Here is a 15,694-nt window from a genome sequence, read left to right on the forward strand (position 1 = left end):
GAAGGGAAAGGAAGCAAGAGAGAGGAACCTGGGGTCTGGAGCTATGATTGGGCTCACCCCAAGATAAAACGCAAAGCAACCGGACACCGGAGTCTGTGGCGGTGAGAGGATTGCATACTCAGCCACCAAATCTGGAGGGCAGGAGATTCCAAGTCTCCTGGCCCCAACTGACATCCGCAAGCAACACAGCAGGTCAGGAGCCTGGGGTTGCCAGTGAGAAGGCAGTGCTCAAGACAAGCTCAGGCTGTCGGCCATACGGATTGGAAGTACCGACACAGAGGACTTGTGCAGAGCTTCAGTCAGCAAAGGTCAGAGTACAAAGCGCAGAAGGAAGGCCTCCGAACCCACCTGGTTAGGTGGATCCAAAGCGGTTTCCCGGCTGCCTGGACCCCATCACCACCTGCTACCTGTACCCTGGACTGTACCTGCATTTCATTAGTTAAAGGTAAAGGAAACTGCTATCCCTGTGTCCTTCAATTATTTCCTGCACCCTTAATCATCCCTCTTCCTAACTGTAATCTCTTCCTGTGGGGAGCTATACCAAATCTGCTGCAACTTCATCAGCGCTACTGGACCCCTTTTAGCAGCGTCAGCCATCCCTGGCCGAATACCACAGTGTTGTGATTTCTGTGGTCGAGCTCCCTCCTGTGGTCACAAGTGGTACTTCGGCTGATTCTGTCTATGGGCTTCCGTTGGTGGATGTGAGTAATACTGCGGCTTCTGAGTTTCCTTCCTCAGGTGATGAGGTTAAGTCGTTAGGTGCTGCTCTATTTAACTCCACCTAGTGCTTTGATCCTGGCCTCCAGTCAATGTTCTAGTATTGTTCTTGCTTCCTCCTGGATCGTTCCTGTGGCCAGTCTGCCCAGCATAAGCTAAGTTCTGCTTGTGTTATTTTGTTGCTATATTTTCTGTCCAGCTTGCTTTATTGGTTTTTCTTGCTTGCTGGAAGCTCTGAGACGCAGAGGGAGCACCTCCGTACCGTTAGTCGGTGCGGAGGGTCTTTTTGCCCCTCTGCGTGGTTGTTTGTAGGTTTTTGTGTTGACCGCAAAGCTATCTTTCCTATCCTCGGTCTATTCATTAAGTCGGGCCTCACTTTGCTAAATCTATTTCATCTCTGTGTTTGTAATTTCATCTTAACTCACAGTCATTATACAGGTCCTTCTCAAAAAATTAGCATATAGTGTTAAATTTCATTATTTACCATAATGTAATGATTACAATTAAACTTTCATATATTATAGATTCATTATCCACCAACTGAAATTTGTCAGGTCTTTTATTGTTTTAATACTGATGATTTTGGCATACAACTCCTGATAACCCAAAAAACCTGTCTCAATAAATTAGCATATTTCACCCATCCAATCAAATAAAAGTGTTTTTTAATAACAAACAAAAAAAAACAACAAATAATAATGTTCAGTTATGCACTCAATACTTGGTCGGGAATCCTTTGGCAGAAATGACTGCTTCAATGCGGCGTGGCATGGAAGCAATCAGCCTGTGACACTGCTGAGATGTTATGGAGGCCCAGGATGCTTCAATAGCGGCCTTAAGCTCATCCAGAGTGTTGGGTCTTGCGTCTCTCAACTTTCTCTTCACAATATCCCACAGATTCTCTATGGGGTTCAGGTCAGGAGAGTTGGCAGGTCAATTGAGCACAGTAATACCATGGTCAGTAAACCATTTACCAGTGGTTTTGGCACTGTGAGCAGGTGCCAGGTCGTGCTGAAAAATGAAATCTTCATCTCCATAAAGCATTTCAGCCGATGGAAGCATGAAGTGCTCCAAAATCTCCTGATAGCTAGCTGCATTGACCCTGCCCTTGATGAAACACAGTGGACCAACACCAGCAGCTGACATGGCACCCCACACCATCACTGACTGTCGGTACTTGACACTGGACTTCAGGCATTTTGGCATTTCCTTCTCCCCAGTCTTCCTCCAGACTCTGGCACCTTGATTTCCGAATGACATGCAAAATTTGCTTTCATCAGAAAAAAGTACTTGGGACCACTTAGCAAAAGTCCAGTGCTGCTTCTCTGTAGCCCAGGTCAGGCGCCTCTGCCGCTGTTTATGGTTCAAAAGTGGCTTTACCTGGGGAATGCGGCACCTGTAGCCCATTTCCTGCACACGCCTGTGCACGGTGGCTCTGGATGTTTCCACACCAGACTCAGTCCACTGCTTCCTCAGGTTCCCCAAGGTCTGGAATCGGTCCTTCTCCACAATCTTCCTCAGGGTCCGGTCTCCTCTTCTCGTTGTACAGCGTTTTCTGCCACATTGTTTCCTTCCAACAGACTTACCATTGAGGTGCCTTGATACAGCACTCTGGGAACAGCCTATTTGTTGAGAAATTTCTTTCTGGGTCTTACCCTCTTGCTTGAGGGTGTCAATGATGGCCTTCTTGACATCTGTCAGGTCGCTAGTCTTACCCATGATGGGGGTTTTGAGTAATGAACCAGGCAGGGAGTTTATAAAAGCCTCAGGTATCTTTTGCATGTGTTTAGAGTTAATTAGTTGATTCAGAAGATTAGGGTAATAGGTCGTTTAGAGAACCTTTTCTTGATATGCTAATTTATTGAGACAGGTTTTTTGGGTTATCAGGAGTTGTATGCCAAAATCATCAGTATTAAAACAATAAAAGACCTGACAAATTTCAGTTGGTGGATAATGAATCTATAATATATGAAAGTTTAATTGTAATCATTACATTATGGTAAATAATGAAATTTAACACTTTATGCTAATTTTTTGAGAAGGACCTGTATGTGGGGGGCTGCCTTTTCCTTTGGGGAATTTCTCTGAGGCAAGGTAGGCTTATTTTTCTATCTTCAGGTCTAGCTAGTTTCTCAGGCTGTGCCGAGTTGCATAGGGAGCGTTAGGCGCAATCCACGGCTACCTCTAGTGTGGTGTGATAGGATTAGGGATTGCGGTCAGCAGAGTTCCCACGTCTCAGAGCTCGTCCTATGTTTTTTGGGTAATGTCAGGTCACTTGTGTGCTCTGAACTTCAAGGTCCATTGTGGTTCTGAATTACCTATTCATAACACCACAGGTGGCGTCACAAATTATCCTTTATAGACTTTATTCTCCACTTCCACTCATCCCATTTTACTGGACGCCCAGGGCAATGGACCGGGTCACTGCCACCATGACCACCCCTTTAACCCCTTTCTGATATTAGACGTACTATCCCGTTGAGGTGGGGTGGGCCCCTATGACAACCGACGGGATAGTACGTCATACGCGATCGGCCGCGCTCACGGGGGGAGCGCGGCAGATCGCGGCCAGGTGTCAGCTGCCTATCGCAGCTGACATCCGGAACTATGTGCCAGGAGCGGTCACGGACCGCCCCTGGCACATTAACCCCCGGCACACCGCGATCAAACATGATCGCGATGTGCCGGCGGTACAAGGAAGCATCGCGCAGGGAGGGGGCTCCCTGCGGACTTCCCTGAGCCCCCCGCAGCAACGCGAAGTGGTCGCGTTGCTGCGAGAGTCTCCCTACCTCCCTCCCTGCTCCAGGCCCGGATCCAAGATGGCCGCGGCGTCTGGGTCCTGCAGGGAGGGAGTTGGCTTCAGAGCCTGCTCAGAGCAGGCACTGTGAAACCTGCAGTGCTCTGAGACAGATCGGTGATCTGACAGAGTGCTGTGCAAACTGTCAGATCACCGATCTGTGATGTCCCCCCCGGGACAAAGTAAAAAAGTAAAAAAAAATGTTTCCAAATGTGTAAAAAAAAAAAAAAAATTCCTAAATAATGAAAAATAAATATATATATTATTCCCATAAATACATTTCTTTATCTAAATAAAAAAAAACAAAAAAACAACAATAAAAGTACACATATTTAGTATCGCCGCATCCGTAACGGCCCGACCTATAAAACTGACCAACTAGTTAACCCCTTCAGTAAACAAAAAAAAAAGAGGCAAAAAACAACGCTTTATTATCATACTGCCGAACAAAAAGTGGAATAACACGCGATAAAAAAGACATATATAAATAACCATGGTACCGCTGAAAACGTCATCTTGTCCCGCAAAAAACGAGCCGCCATACAGCATCATCAGCAAAAAAATAAAAAAGTTATAGTCCTGAGAATAAAGCGATGCAAAAGGGTGGAAAACACAGCAGCTACCTGTGAAAGTCAAAAATACAAATAAATACCAATAAAAGTAAGATTGAGACATCAGTAGGTTAAGTGTTTTTGAATATCCATATTGAATCAGGAGCTCCATATAATGCTCCATACAGTTTATAATGGGCCCCATAAGATGCTCCATATTAAAATATGCCCCATATAATAGTGCGCAAATGCGGATTATGGCCCCATGAGATGCTCTATACAGACATTTGCCCCATATAATGCTGCACAAACATTGATTATGGCCCCATAAGATTCTCAATGTAGACATTTGCCACATATGCTGTTGCTGCAATAAAAAAAAAAAATAATAAAATCACATACCTCTCGTCGCTCAGGCCCCCGGCACTTGCTATATTCACCTGCTCTCCGTTCCACCGCCGCCGCGTCTTCCCCGTCCTCTGCACTGACTGTTCAGGCAGAGGGTGGCGCGCACACTAATCGCGTCCTCTGACCTGATCGTCAGTGCAGAGGACAGGGAAGATGGAGCGGCGGCGGTGGAATGGGGAGCAGGTGAATATCGCGCACTGCGTTACACACTTGCTCCTGGAGCGGTCCCTGGTTCCCCGGCAGCTTCTTCCTGTAGTGAGCGGTCACATGGTACCGCTCATTACAGTAATATGCAGCTCCACCCCTATGGGAGTGGAGTGGGGTCCATATTCATTACTGTAATGTGCGGTACCATGTGACCGCTCACTACAGGAAGCTGCCGGAACCAGGGACTGCACCAGGAGCAGGTGATTATGATTACACAGCTGCTGCTCCAACTCCCCTACTGACCCCTGGGTATGATTCGAGTATAAGCCGAGAGGGGCAATTTTAGCCTAAAAAAATGGGCTGAAATTCTCGGCTTATACTCGAGTATATACGGTATGGGCTTTATATACATAATTCACTGTATGCATAATTTTCCATTTATTTAGGTACTATCACTTTTCTTCTACATGACACACACATTCTCCTTTCTCTCTCTTCACATCTGTACTCACTTGCTGTCCACTTTCATATGCCCCCACATGGGTTGAACTCTCGGCCTCTAACCCAGCCCCTCCTCTGCACTTGGTACTTACAGCCCCATATGACGTGACACCTAATATCCCCAACAACCTCCCCTGACGGGAGGACAGAGTCAGTCATTGGACGCCTACCCCTGTTTGGTGTAGGCTCCAGCGATGAGCCCTCACATTTTCAGGCACATGACAGCTGATCTGATCAGCTGACATGTGCCGGGAACTGTTTAAATAAATGTGCAAAATAAGCATATTTAACAGTTCCCGGCACATGTCAGTTGATCAGATCAGCTGTCATGTGCCGGGAACTGTTAAATATGCTTATTTTGCACATTTAATTAATCAGGACTCTTTACCAGATGCGTTACTCTTAAAGAAAAATGTCATGATATTTTCATAAAAAATGTAGTGTTTTATTGAATTGTCCACAGAAAAAACACATTGCAGCAAAACATAAAATAGGTAAAATAGTTACAGATTGTCCATTTGTTCCTAGTTACAGATTGTCCATTTGTTCCTCATCTTTCCTGAGATCGTAAAAAGAATATGTATTTCGGTCATGGAATAGAAGTCATCATGGCTACCAGTTGTTCATTTCTTCTGTGTTGTCTGAAGTCCATGGAAAATGATGGAGAAGCAGGCAGGAGGTGACCCCCACGTGACAGCCCCCTCCTCCTTTTAAGAGCTGTGATTATAAATGTGTCCCATAGACCACGTGTTCTCCCTATATGGTGTTGGCTTATACTCTGAGCTACATATACAGAAATAGCTTTTTGTAATGTCAGCGAGAGGCAATGTGCTCAGTACAGAATTGAGAATAAGAATAATTCACTTAAGAATTGATATTTAACAGGAACAGCCGCGAGTGGAATCGTGATTCACCTGGGGCTGTTAACATGTTAAGTGCCGCTGTCAAACTGACAGCAGCATTTCACATAAACGCACAGGAAGCGCATCATTGCCTCCTCCCATCGGCACCCATGTCACATGACCGTGGGTCACCGATGAGTTGGCATGACAACCCGAGGTCAGCAGGAGACCCGTTGCTGTCATTGCTGAATCACTATGAGCACCTCCTGGTGATCGGCGCTCATAACAAGTGAACATTTCTGACCTGCTCTATGTAGCAAAGGTGATCGGACAACTGCAGTTTCTAGTCTCCCATGGAGACTATTGAAGGAAAAAAAAATGTTTTTAAAAATATATAAAAAAGTTCAAATCACCCTTTCGCCCAATTCAAAATAAAACAATAAAAAAATCAAATATAAACATATTTGGTATCGCCACGTTCATAATCTGCCAATCAATATATAAAAAGAACTCACTATCCCGAAAAATGGAGACACTACAGGTCTTGGAAAATGGCTTTTTTTTTTTTTAAACAAATTTAGAATTTTTTTTCACCACTTAGATAAAAAAGAACCTAGACATGTTTGGTGTCTATGAACTCGTACTGACCTGGAGAATCATAATGGCAGGTCAGGATTAGCATTTAGTGAACCTAGTAAAAAAGCCAAACAAAAAAACAAGTGTGGGATTGCAAAACCAATTGTGCTGTTCAAAAGTACAACTCGTCCCGCAAAAAACAAGCCCTCACATGGTCACTTTCACCAAAAAATAAAAAAAGTTAAGGCTCTGGGAAGAAGGGTGTGCAAAAAATGACAATGCAAAACCAAACATACCCCTGGTCGTTAAGGGGTTAATAACAAAAATATACCAAATATTATCCTGCATATAGGGCCATAAAGCAGAAACATAGTATTACATCAAAGAAGAAAAAAAACTTTACTCACAGCCATGAGTTAAATAACAGTAATGATCTTTATTGAAAAATATAATAAAATTGATAAAAACATGGGGTGATTGCCACAAATACAGAAAAAAAGAGGTGGGTATAACCGGGACTGTACACCTCATACACATACAGGTATATATGTGTATACCTAAAGATATGATTGTTTTATCCTATTATGCACATAAACGATCAGGTACATGATACATCATTGTTCAGTGCAGACGAGAGCACACTCAAACACATATAAAAATCCCAAATGTTTTAGGCAAAGTTGCAATCAATACACCCGTATACTTAAATCCATATACTCATATCAAAGTAATGTGTTATAATACTAACAGCCATAAAAATAGTGCACAAAAGATCATTAACCCCTTAATAACTGAAGTTTTTTTTCGGTTTTGCGTTTTCGTTTTTCCCTGCCCTTCTTCCCAGAGCGATAACTTTTTTATTTATCCCTCAATATGGCCATGTAAGGGCTTATTTTTTGCGGGACGAGTTTTACTATTAAACGACACCATTGGTTTTAGCATGTCATGTATTGGAAAACGGGAAAAAAAACTTCCAAGTGCGTTGAAGTGGCAAAAAACATGCAATCCCACACTTGTTTTTTGTTTGGCTTTTTTGCTAGGTTCACTAAATGCTAAAAATGAACAGGCATTATGACTCTCCAGGTCATTACGAGTTCATAGACACCAAAAACGTCACGGTTCTTTTTTTATCTAAGTGGTGAAATTTTTTTCCAAGATTTGCTTTAAAAAAAAAAACAACAAATTTGCGCAATTTTCAAGATACCGCAACGTCTCCATTTTTCGTGATATGGGGTTGGGTGAGGGCTTATTTTTTTGCGTGCCATTTTTAATGATACCACTTTTGTGCAGATACATTCTTTTGATCGCCCGTTATCACATTTTAATGCAATGTCGCGGCGACCAAAGAAACGTAATTCTGGCGTTTTTATTTTTTTCTCGCTACGCCGTTTAGCGATCAGATTAATCCTTTTTTTATTGATAGATTGGGCGATTCTGAATGCAGCGATACCAAATATGTGTATATTTGATTTTATTTTTATTAATTTATTTTGAAAGAGGCGAAAGGGGGGGTGATTTTAACTTTTGTTTTTTATTTTTTTCATATTTCTAAAAACTTTTTTATTTCTTTTTTTTTTTTTTTTACTTTTGGCATGCTTCAATAGTCTGCATGGGAGGCTAGAAGCTGCCACAACTCGATCGCCGCTGCTACATAGAGGTGATGCTCAGATCACCTCCATGTAGCGAATTAGAGCACTGCTATGATTGCCGACCACAGGGTGGCGCTCATAGCAATCTGATATCAACAACCATAGAGGTATTCAGGAGACCTCTGGTTGTCATGCCGATGCACTGCTGGCCCCCGATCAAGTGACCGGAGTCAGCAGCGCACGTTTTTCCAGCCTAATGGCCTAAAGCTCTTGTTAAATGCCGCTGTCAGAGTTTGAAAGAGGCATTTAACTAGTTAATAGGTGCGGGCGGATCACGATTCCGCCCGCGCCTATTGCGGGCACGTCAGCTGTTTTCAACACGTTGCGGCTTTGAGGTGGGCTCGCCGCCGGAGCCCACCTCAAAGCGGGGCTTCTGACGTCGGACGAACTATCCCGTTCGACATCAGAAAGGGGTTAAATGAACATAGGTACAGTACAGACCAAAAGTTTGGACATACCTTCTCATTTAAAGAATTTTCTGTATTTTCATGACTATTAAAATTGTAAATTCACACTGAAGGCATCAAAACTATGAATTAACACGTGGAATTATATACTTAACAAAAAAGTGTGAAACAACTGAAATTATGTCTTATATTCTAGGTTCTTCAAAGTAGCCACCTTTTGCTTTGATGACTGCTTTGCACACTCTTGGCATTCTCTTGATGAGCTTCAAGAGGTAGTCATCGGAAATGGCCTTCCAAGAATCTTGAAGGAGTTCCCAGCTATGCTTAGCACTTGTTGGCTCTTTTGCCTTCACTCTGCGGTCCAGCTCACCCCAAACCATCTCAATTGGGTTCAGGTCTGTTGACTGTGGAGGCCAGGTCATCTGGCGTAGCACCCCATCACTCTCCGTCTTAGTCAAATAGTCCTTACACAACCTGGAGGTGTTTGGGGTCATTGTCCTGTTGAATAATAAATGATGGTCCAACTTAACGCAAACCGGATGGAATAGCATGCGGCTGCAAGATGCTGTGGTAGCCATGCTGGTTCAGTATGCCTTCAATTTTGAAAAAAATCCCCAACAGTGTCACCAGCAAAGCACCCCCACACCATCACACCTCCTCCTCCATGCTTCACGGTGGGAACCAGGCATGTAGAGTCCATCCGTTAACCTTTTCTGCATCTCACAAAGACATGGTGGTTGGAACCAAAGATCTCAAATTTGGACTCATCAGACCAAAGCACAGATTTCCAATGGTTTAATGTCCATTCCTTGTGTTCTTTAGCCCAAACAAGTCTCTTCTGCTTGTTGCCTGTCCTTAGCAGTGGTTTCCTAGCAGCTATTTTACCATGAAGGCCTGCTGCACAAAGTCTCCTCTTAACAGTTGTTGTAAACTGAGGGATTCCTGAGTCCACACATGTCCAAGGATTTGAAGTAGAAGGTGGTTAGGATAATAAGTCCAAGTCTTCCAGGAGCAAGGTGACAGGTAAACTGCAGACTTGATTCTGAAGCACTGATTAAACAGCTGATGCTGCTTAAAAGGGCAAGTTGCAGAGAACAGGGCGGAAACATTGAAACTGAGAACTCCATGCTGGTTAAGGGCTAAGCAGATACAGCAGAACAGAAAGCAAAATGGCTGACAGGAAAATCTAGGTTCTATTAAAAATAACAGCAGATATAGCAATTTGTCTAAAACCATACAGGTCCCAACCCCATTTAGAAGGCAAGAAATCCCACTTATTAAACCTGACAGGGCACACCTGTGAAGTGAAAACCATTCCTGGTGACTACCTCTTGAAGCTCATCAAGAGAATGCCAAGAGTGTGCAAAGCAGGCATCAAAGCAAAAGGTGGCTACTTTGAAGAACCTAGAATATAAGACATAATTTCAGTTGTTTCACACTTTTGTTAAGTATATAATTCCACATATGTTAATTCATAGTTTTGATGCCTTCAGTGTGAATGTACAACTTTCATAGTCATAAAAATACAGAAAAAGTTTTAAATGAAAAGGTGTGTCCAAACTTTTGGTCTGTACTGTATACAAATGGTTTAGTTACCTTGAGGGAACCCACCACACCCAAAGTTAATAAAGTACAAGGTGTCTGAAAAAAAAAACATTCTGCGATAACTAATATGTTGCGAAAAATTGTTTTGACCACAATAACGTGATGCATGTCATATTTGGGCTTGGTCATTAAGGGGTTAAAATGGCTTCTTCCGACTATGAGTTCTCTGATGGCTAACAAGATGTGATTTTTTAATAAAACATTTCTCACATTCTGAACATGAATATGGCTTCTCTCCGGTGTGACATCTCTCATGCTCAACAAGAACTGATTTGTAAAAAAAACATTTGCCACATTCTGAACATGAAAATGGCTTCTCTCCGGTGTGATGTCTCTCATGTTTAGTAAGATTAGATTTCGTAGTAAAACATTTCCCACATTCTGAACATGAAAATGGCTTGTCTCCGGTGTGATGTCTCTCATGGTCAACAAGAACTGATTTGTAAGAAAAACATTTCCCACATTCTGAACAAGAAAATGGCTTCTCTCCAGTGTGACGTCTCTCATGGTTAACCAGAACAGATTTGTAAGAAAAACGTTTGCCACATTCTGAACAAGAAAATGGTTTCTCTCCAGTGTGAACAATCTCATGGCTAATAAGATGACCTTTCTCAGTAAAACATTTCCCACATTCTGTACATGAAAATGGCTTCTCTCCAGTGTGACGTCTCTCATGGCTAATAAGATGACATTTCTCAGTAAAACATTTCCCACATTCTGAACATGAAAATTGTTTCTCTCCTGTATGAATTCTTTGATGTGTAACAAGAGAGGATTTAGCTGTGAAACATTTCCAACATTCTGAACATGAATATGGCTTCTCTCCGGTGTGACGTCTCTCATGGCTAACAAGAAGTGATTTGTAAGAAAAACGTTTGCCACATTCTGAGCATGAAAATGGCTTCTCTCTTGTGTGAATTCTCTCATGTGCAACCAGTTGTGATTTATGAGTAAAACATTTCCCACATTCTGAGCATGAAAATGGCTCCTCTCCCGTGTGAATAATCTCATGTGCAACCAGTTGTGATTTGTGAGTAAAACATTTCCCACATTCTGAGCATGAAAATGGCTTCTCTCCTGTGTGAATTCTCTCATGCTTAATAAGACTTGATTTCTGAGTAAAACATTTCCCACATTCTGAGCATGAAAATGGCTTCTCTCCGGTGTGAACAATCTCATGGCTAATAAGATTAGATTTCGTAGTAAAACATTTGCCACATTCTGAGCATGAAAATGGCTTCTCTCCGGTGTGAACAATCTCATGGCTAATAAGATTAGATTTCGTAGTAAAACATTTGCCACATTCAATGGTTTCTCTCCGGTGTGAATTCTCTCATGTACAATAAGATGAGATTTCGCAGTAAAATATTTCTCACATTCTGAGCATGAAATTGTCTTCTTTCTTGTTGGCTCTCTTTTATTTTGCTTAAAAGTCTGTGATGAATTAGGAGATAGTAATTTAAAAGGATCAGACGATAGTTCTTTGATATGAAGGGCTGAGGGTATATCTGAGATGTTGCTATGCTCTTCGCATGTATCTTGTGTGATGCTACAATCATCCATTTTAAAATCTAGAGATATCAGATGTCCTGCAGAGATGTTGGTCCAATCATCTGCCAAGAACAAAATAAATGTAAAAATTACATTCATCTACATCTGAAACTTAAAAATGTACAAGAAGAGCAAAAGTATAAAATTACTTACAGATTGTAAGGTATATAGCAATGTTCTATTAAGGTATGTAGCAATCTTCTACATAAAGCCGAGACCCAGCAGTGAGAGCTAGGAGGGGAGCCTGCGCCGCTCCTGGCACTTTAACCCCCTAAATGCTGCTTTCGATACTGATCGCAGCATTTAGAATGCAAAGAGATGTGTCCCGGGTCGTCATGACGACATATGGGTCACTAGGCTACAGCAAGCTCCAAAGACCATGGTAAGAGCAAGGTCTGTGGAACTTGGGTCAGTGTATAACTGAAGCTGTGATGCATTGCAATGTATTGTAACAGTGGTCAGGGTTTATAAATTTAAAGTCGTATAGAGGGGCTAAGAGAAATGTATTTTAAAGGTAAAAAAAAAACAAACAAAATAAAAATATATACACCTATAAATACACTAGATTGTGGCCCGATTCTAACGCATCGGGTATTCTAGAATATGCATGTCCCCGTAGTATATGGACAATGATGATTACGGTATCCAAGGATAGCTGGAGTCTGTCCCAGGCAGATAAAATGGCCTCCTGGAGTCACCTGGAGTGGAATTTAATCCACCGAACACAAGCGATACAGGACATTATCAGTCCCAAGATCCTCATCGCCTCTCTGATGGAATAACGGCTCTCTGAAAACTGACGGATCCTGCCCGATATTGAGGCTTGCTTCTCTGCTGGTAAAAAGGATGTTCATAGGTGAGAGTCTAGGAGAACTCCAGGAAATTTTTCCTGGATTCTGGAAAGAGAACCAATTTCCTCCAATTTATCACCCAGCCTAGATCTTGAAGCATGCGGACTGAGTTTTGACAATGAAGCATAAGCTCTTCCCTGGAGCTGGCTATGATAAGGAAGCAGTCCAGCTAGGGAACTATGATGATATCTACCTTCCTTAGATAGGCTACCACCTCTGTCACTAGCGGTTTGGACACTCTGGGCACTGAAGCTAGACCGAATGGAAGGCAACGGAACTGTTAGTTAAGGTACTGCCCTTGGACCCTCAGACCGAACCTTAAATACTGTTGAGAAGAAGCATGGATGGGAACATGACGGCACGCATTCTTTAGATCCAGGGTACACATTGCCGTGTCTTTGTTTATCAGGGGGACTGTCTACCTGTTAAATCCATCTTGAATCTTTTGTGCCTGATACAGCGGTTTAGGGGTTTCTGCTTTAATATTGTGTGACTTTCTCCTGATGGTTTTCTGACAGAGAAGAGACTAGAGTAGTGACCTCTGAACCTTTCTTCCTCAGGAACCGGAACTATCGCTCCGATCTTTAGAAAAAACCTGAACATAGGATCACATGGGGGAGCGGAAAACTGGAGATGGGAATTTGTTAGAATGAAGCTTCCTGGTGGGGTCTGGGTAAACTCTATCCTGTAACCTGAAGAGATTATCCCTAATACTCACTGATTTTCCGAGATCTCTTGCCAACCTTCCAAGTACGAACTTTGTCATCCCCCCACTCTCACAGCGTCATTGCTTTCCTGACCCAGAACCAAAAGATAGAGCCCTTACCCCTATCTCCTTTGGGGTAGCTCCACCTGCAGGACTTTTCCTTCCCATTGTAGCCTGACCTCCGGGAGGGTTGGGGTCTATGAAAGGGCTGGTACTTTTTTGGCTTATCCTCTGGGAACCCCATCTTTTTGTCAGATGCCTTCTCTAGAATATCATCTAGAATCAGGCCAAATACTCTGGCACCCGAGCAGAGAATATAACACAGCTGTTTTAGATTGTGTATCCCCTGACCATGTTTTTAACCAGATAGCCTGCCGGACAGCATTTGGTAAGGCTCCGTTCCTGGCCGCGAATCTGACGGACTCCGCAGATACGTCTTTTAACCATTCAGACAGGCCCTGACAAAACTGACTCCTAAGGGCGAAGTCATTCCACTGGGTGTCAGTGGCCCATCTACGGAATTCTGAACAAAATTCCTCCGCCGGTTGGTCTCCCTGCTGGATCTTACATAGTTAAGATTCCGAGTTTCGGTCTGGGTCATCATAAACAAGGCAAAGAGCCCTGAAAAATCCATCCACAAACTGGAGTGACTAGGAGTCGGATTGGAATGAGAAGGCCCAGGATTGAGGGTCTCTTTGAAGGAGGGAGACAAAAATTCCCACCCTCTGTACCTCACTCCCAGATGACCGCGGACCAAGCATGAAATAGAGCTTACAGGCTTACCAGAATGCAATAAATTTATCCTGACACCACCCCCCCCAAAAAAAAAAGAAGCTATCCAGGAGTGCTACTTTAGATTCCAGTTCAGGTGTCTGGTGTGAAGAAACGAAGAAACCTTAGACGGTAGGTCTGATAGTTCAAACCCTGCAGATGTCTCACAAGGTTGACGACGGGTTCCATGTCAACATCCAAAAAAGTGGGTCCAGTGAAAATGTGACACTGTGAATGTACATGATTAGGGAAAGGGGCCCTGAACCATCCCTAGGGCTGGAGACCTAACTATCCCTGCTGCCAAAGTTACCTCTAAAACGTGAGGAGGTTTGGGCCACCAGCCATACTGTTCTCCCATAATACCCTAAGCTGTCCCCTGCCCCAGGAGGCTTGGGACAGAAATGTTGGTGTATAAACACATAACACAAACTGGCATAACAAAAAGCAACTTACAAACAGAACACTTGTCAAAGGTATAAATGAATACAGGAAAGGATAGAAATGTACAAACCAAATGGGAATAGGATAATAAAAAAAGCATACACCCAAAACAGCATGTGGCAATCTCCAGCAGCAACAACAACGAACTCCAACTTCAGAACAGCAACTCCAAGTCCATGAAATCAGGAAGTAAACTTTCATTGGCGAGGATAAGGTCTGGAGAGATTTTGTGGTGCATTTTCTCCTTTTACCCTTGCGAAAATAAAAATTTGGGGCTAATGTAACATTTTTGTGGGAAAAAGTAGAAATTTCATTTTTCCTTCCACATTGCATTAATTCCTGGGACGCACCTGAAGAGTTATTAAATTTCTCAAATGTGGTTTTGAACACTTTGAGAGGTGCAGTTTGTAGAAAGGTGTAACTTTTGCTTATTTTATGACAAACAGGCCTTTCAAAGTCATTTTAACCCCTTCATGACCCAGCCTATTTTGACCTTAATGACCTGGCCATTGTTTGCAATTCTGACCAGTGTCCCTTTATGAGGTAATAACTCAGGAACGCTTCAACGGATCCTACCAATTCTGAGATTGTATTTTTCGTGACATATTGGGCTTCATGTTAGTTGTAAAATAAGGTCGATAAGTTTTTACTTTATTTGTGAAAAATTCAGAAATTTGGCAAAAATGTTAAATTTCGCAATTTTCAAATTTTAAATTTTTATTCTGTTAACCAGAGAGTTATGTGACACAAAATAGTTAATAAATAACATTACCCACATGTCTACTTTACATAAGCACAATTTTGGAAACAAAATTTTTTTTTGCTACGAAGTTATAATGGTTAAAATAATTTACAAAACCATTGTTTTAGGGACCACCTCACATTTTAAGTTAGTGTGAGGGGTCTATATGGCTGAAAATACCCAAAAGTGACAACATTCTAAAAACTGCACCCCTCAAGGTGCTCAAAATCATAGTCAAGAAGTTTATTAACCCTTCAGGTGCTTCACAGCAGCAGAAGCAACATGAAAGAAAAAAACGAACATTTAACCTTTTAGTCACAAAAATGATCTTTTAGCAACAATTTTTTATTTTCCCAAGGGTAAAAGGAGAAACTGGACCCCGAAAGTTATTGTACAATTTGTTCTGAGTATGCCGATACCCCATATGTGGGG

The 15,694-nt window shown here is 42.4% G+C and overlaps 1 pseudogene; it reads right to left on the reverse strand.

Annotated features, from left to right (window-relative positions):
* Positions 1-10,214: 10,214 nt before the first annotated feature.
* On the reverse strand, positions 10,215-11,763 carry LOC138646179 (zinc finger protein 84-like; annotated as a pseudogene).
* Positions 11,764-15,694: the final 3,931 nt, after the last annotated feature.

Source organism: Ranitomeya imitator, chromosome 7 (assembly GCF_032444005.1).
Source record: "Ranitomeya imitator isolate aRanImi1 chromosome 7, aRanImi1.pri, whole genome shotgun sequence".
Taxonomy (NCBI): domain Eukaryota; kingdom Metazoa; phylum Chordata; class Amphibia; order Anura; family Dendrobatidae; genus Ranitomeya; species Ranitomeya imitator.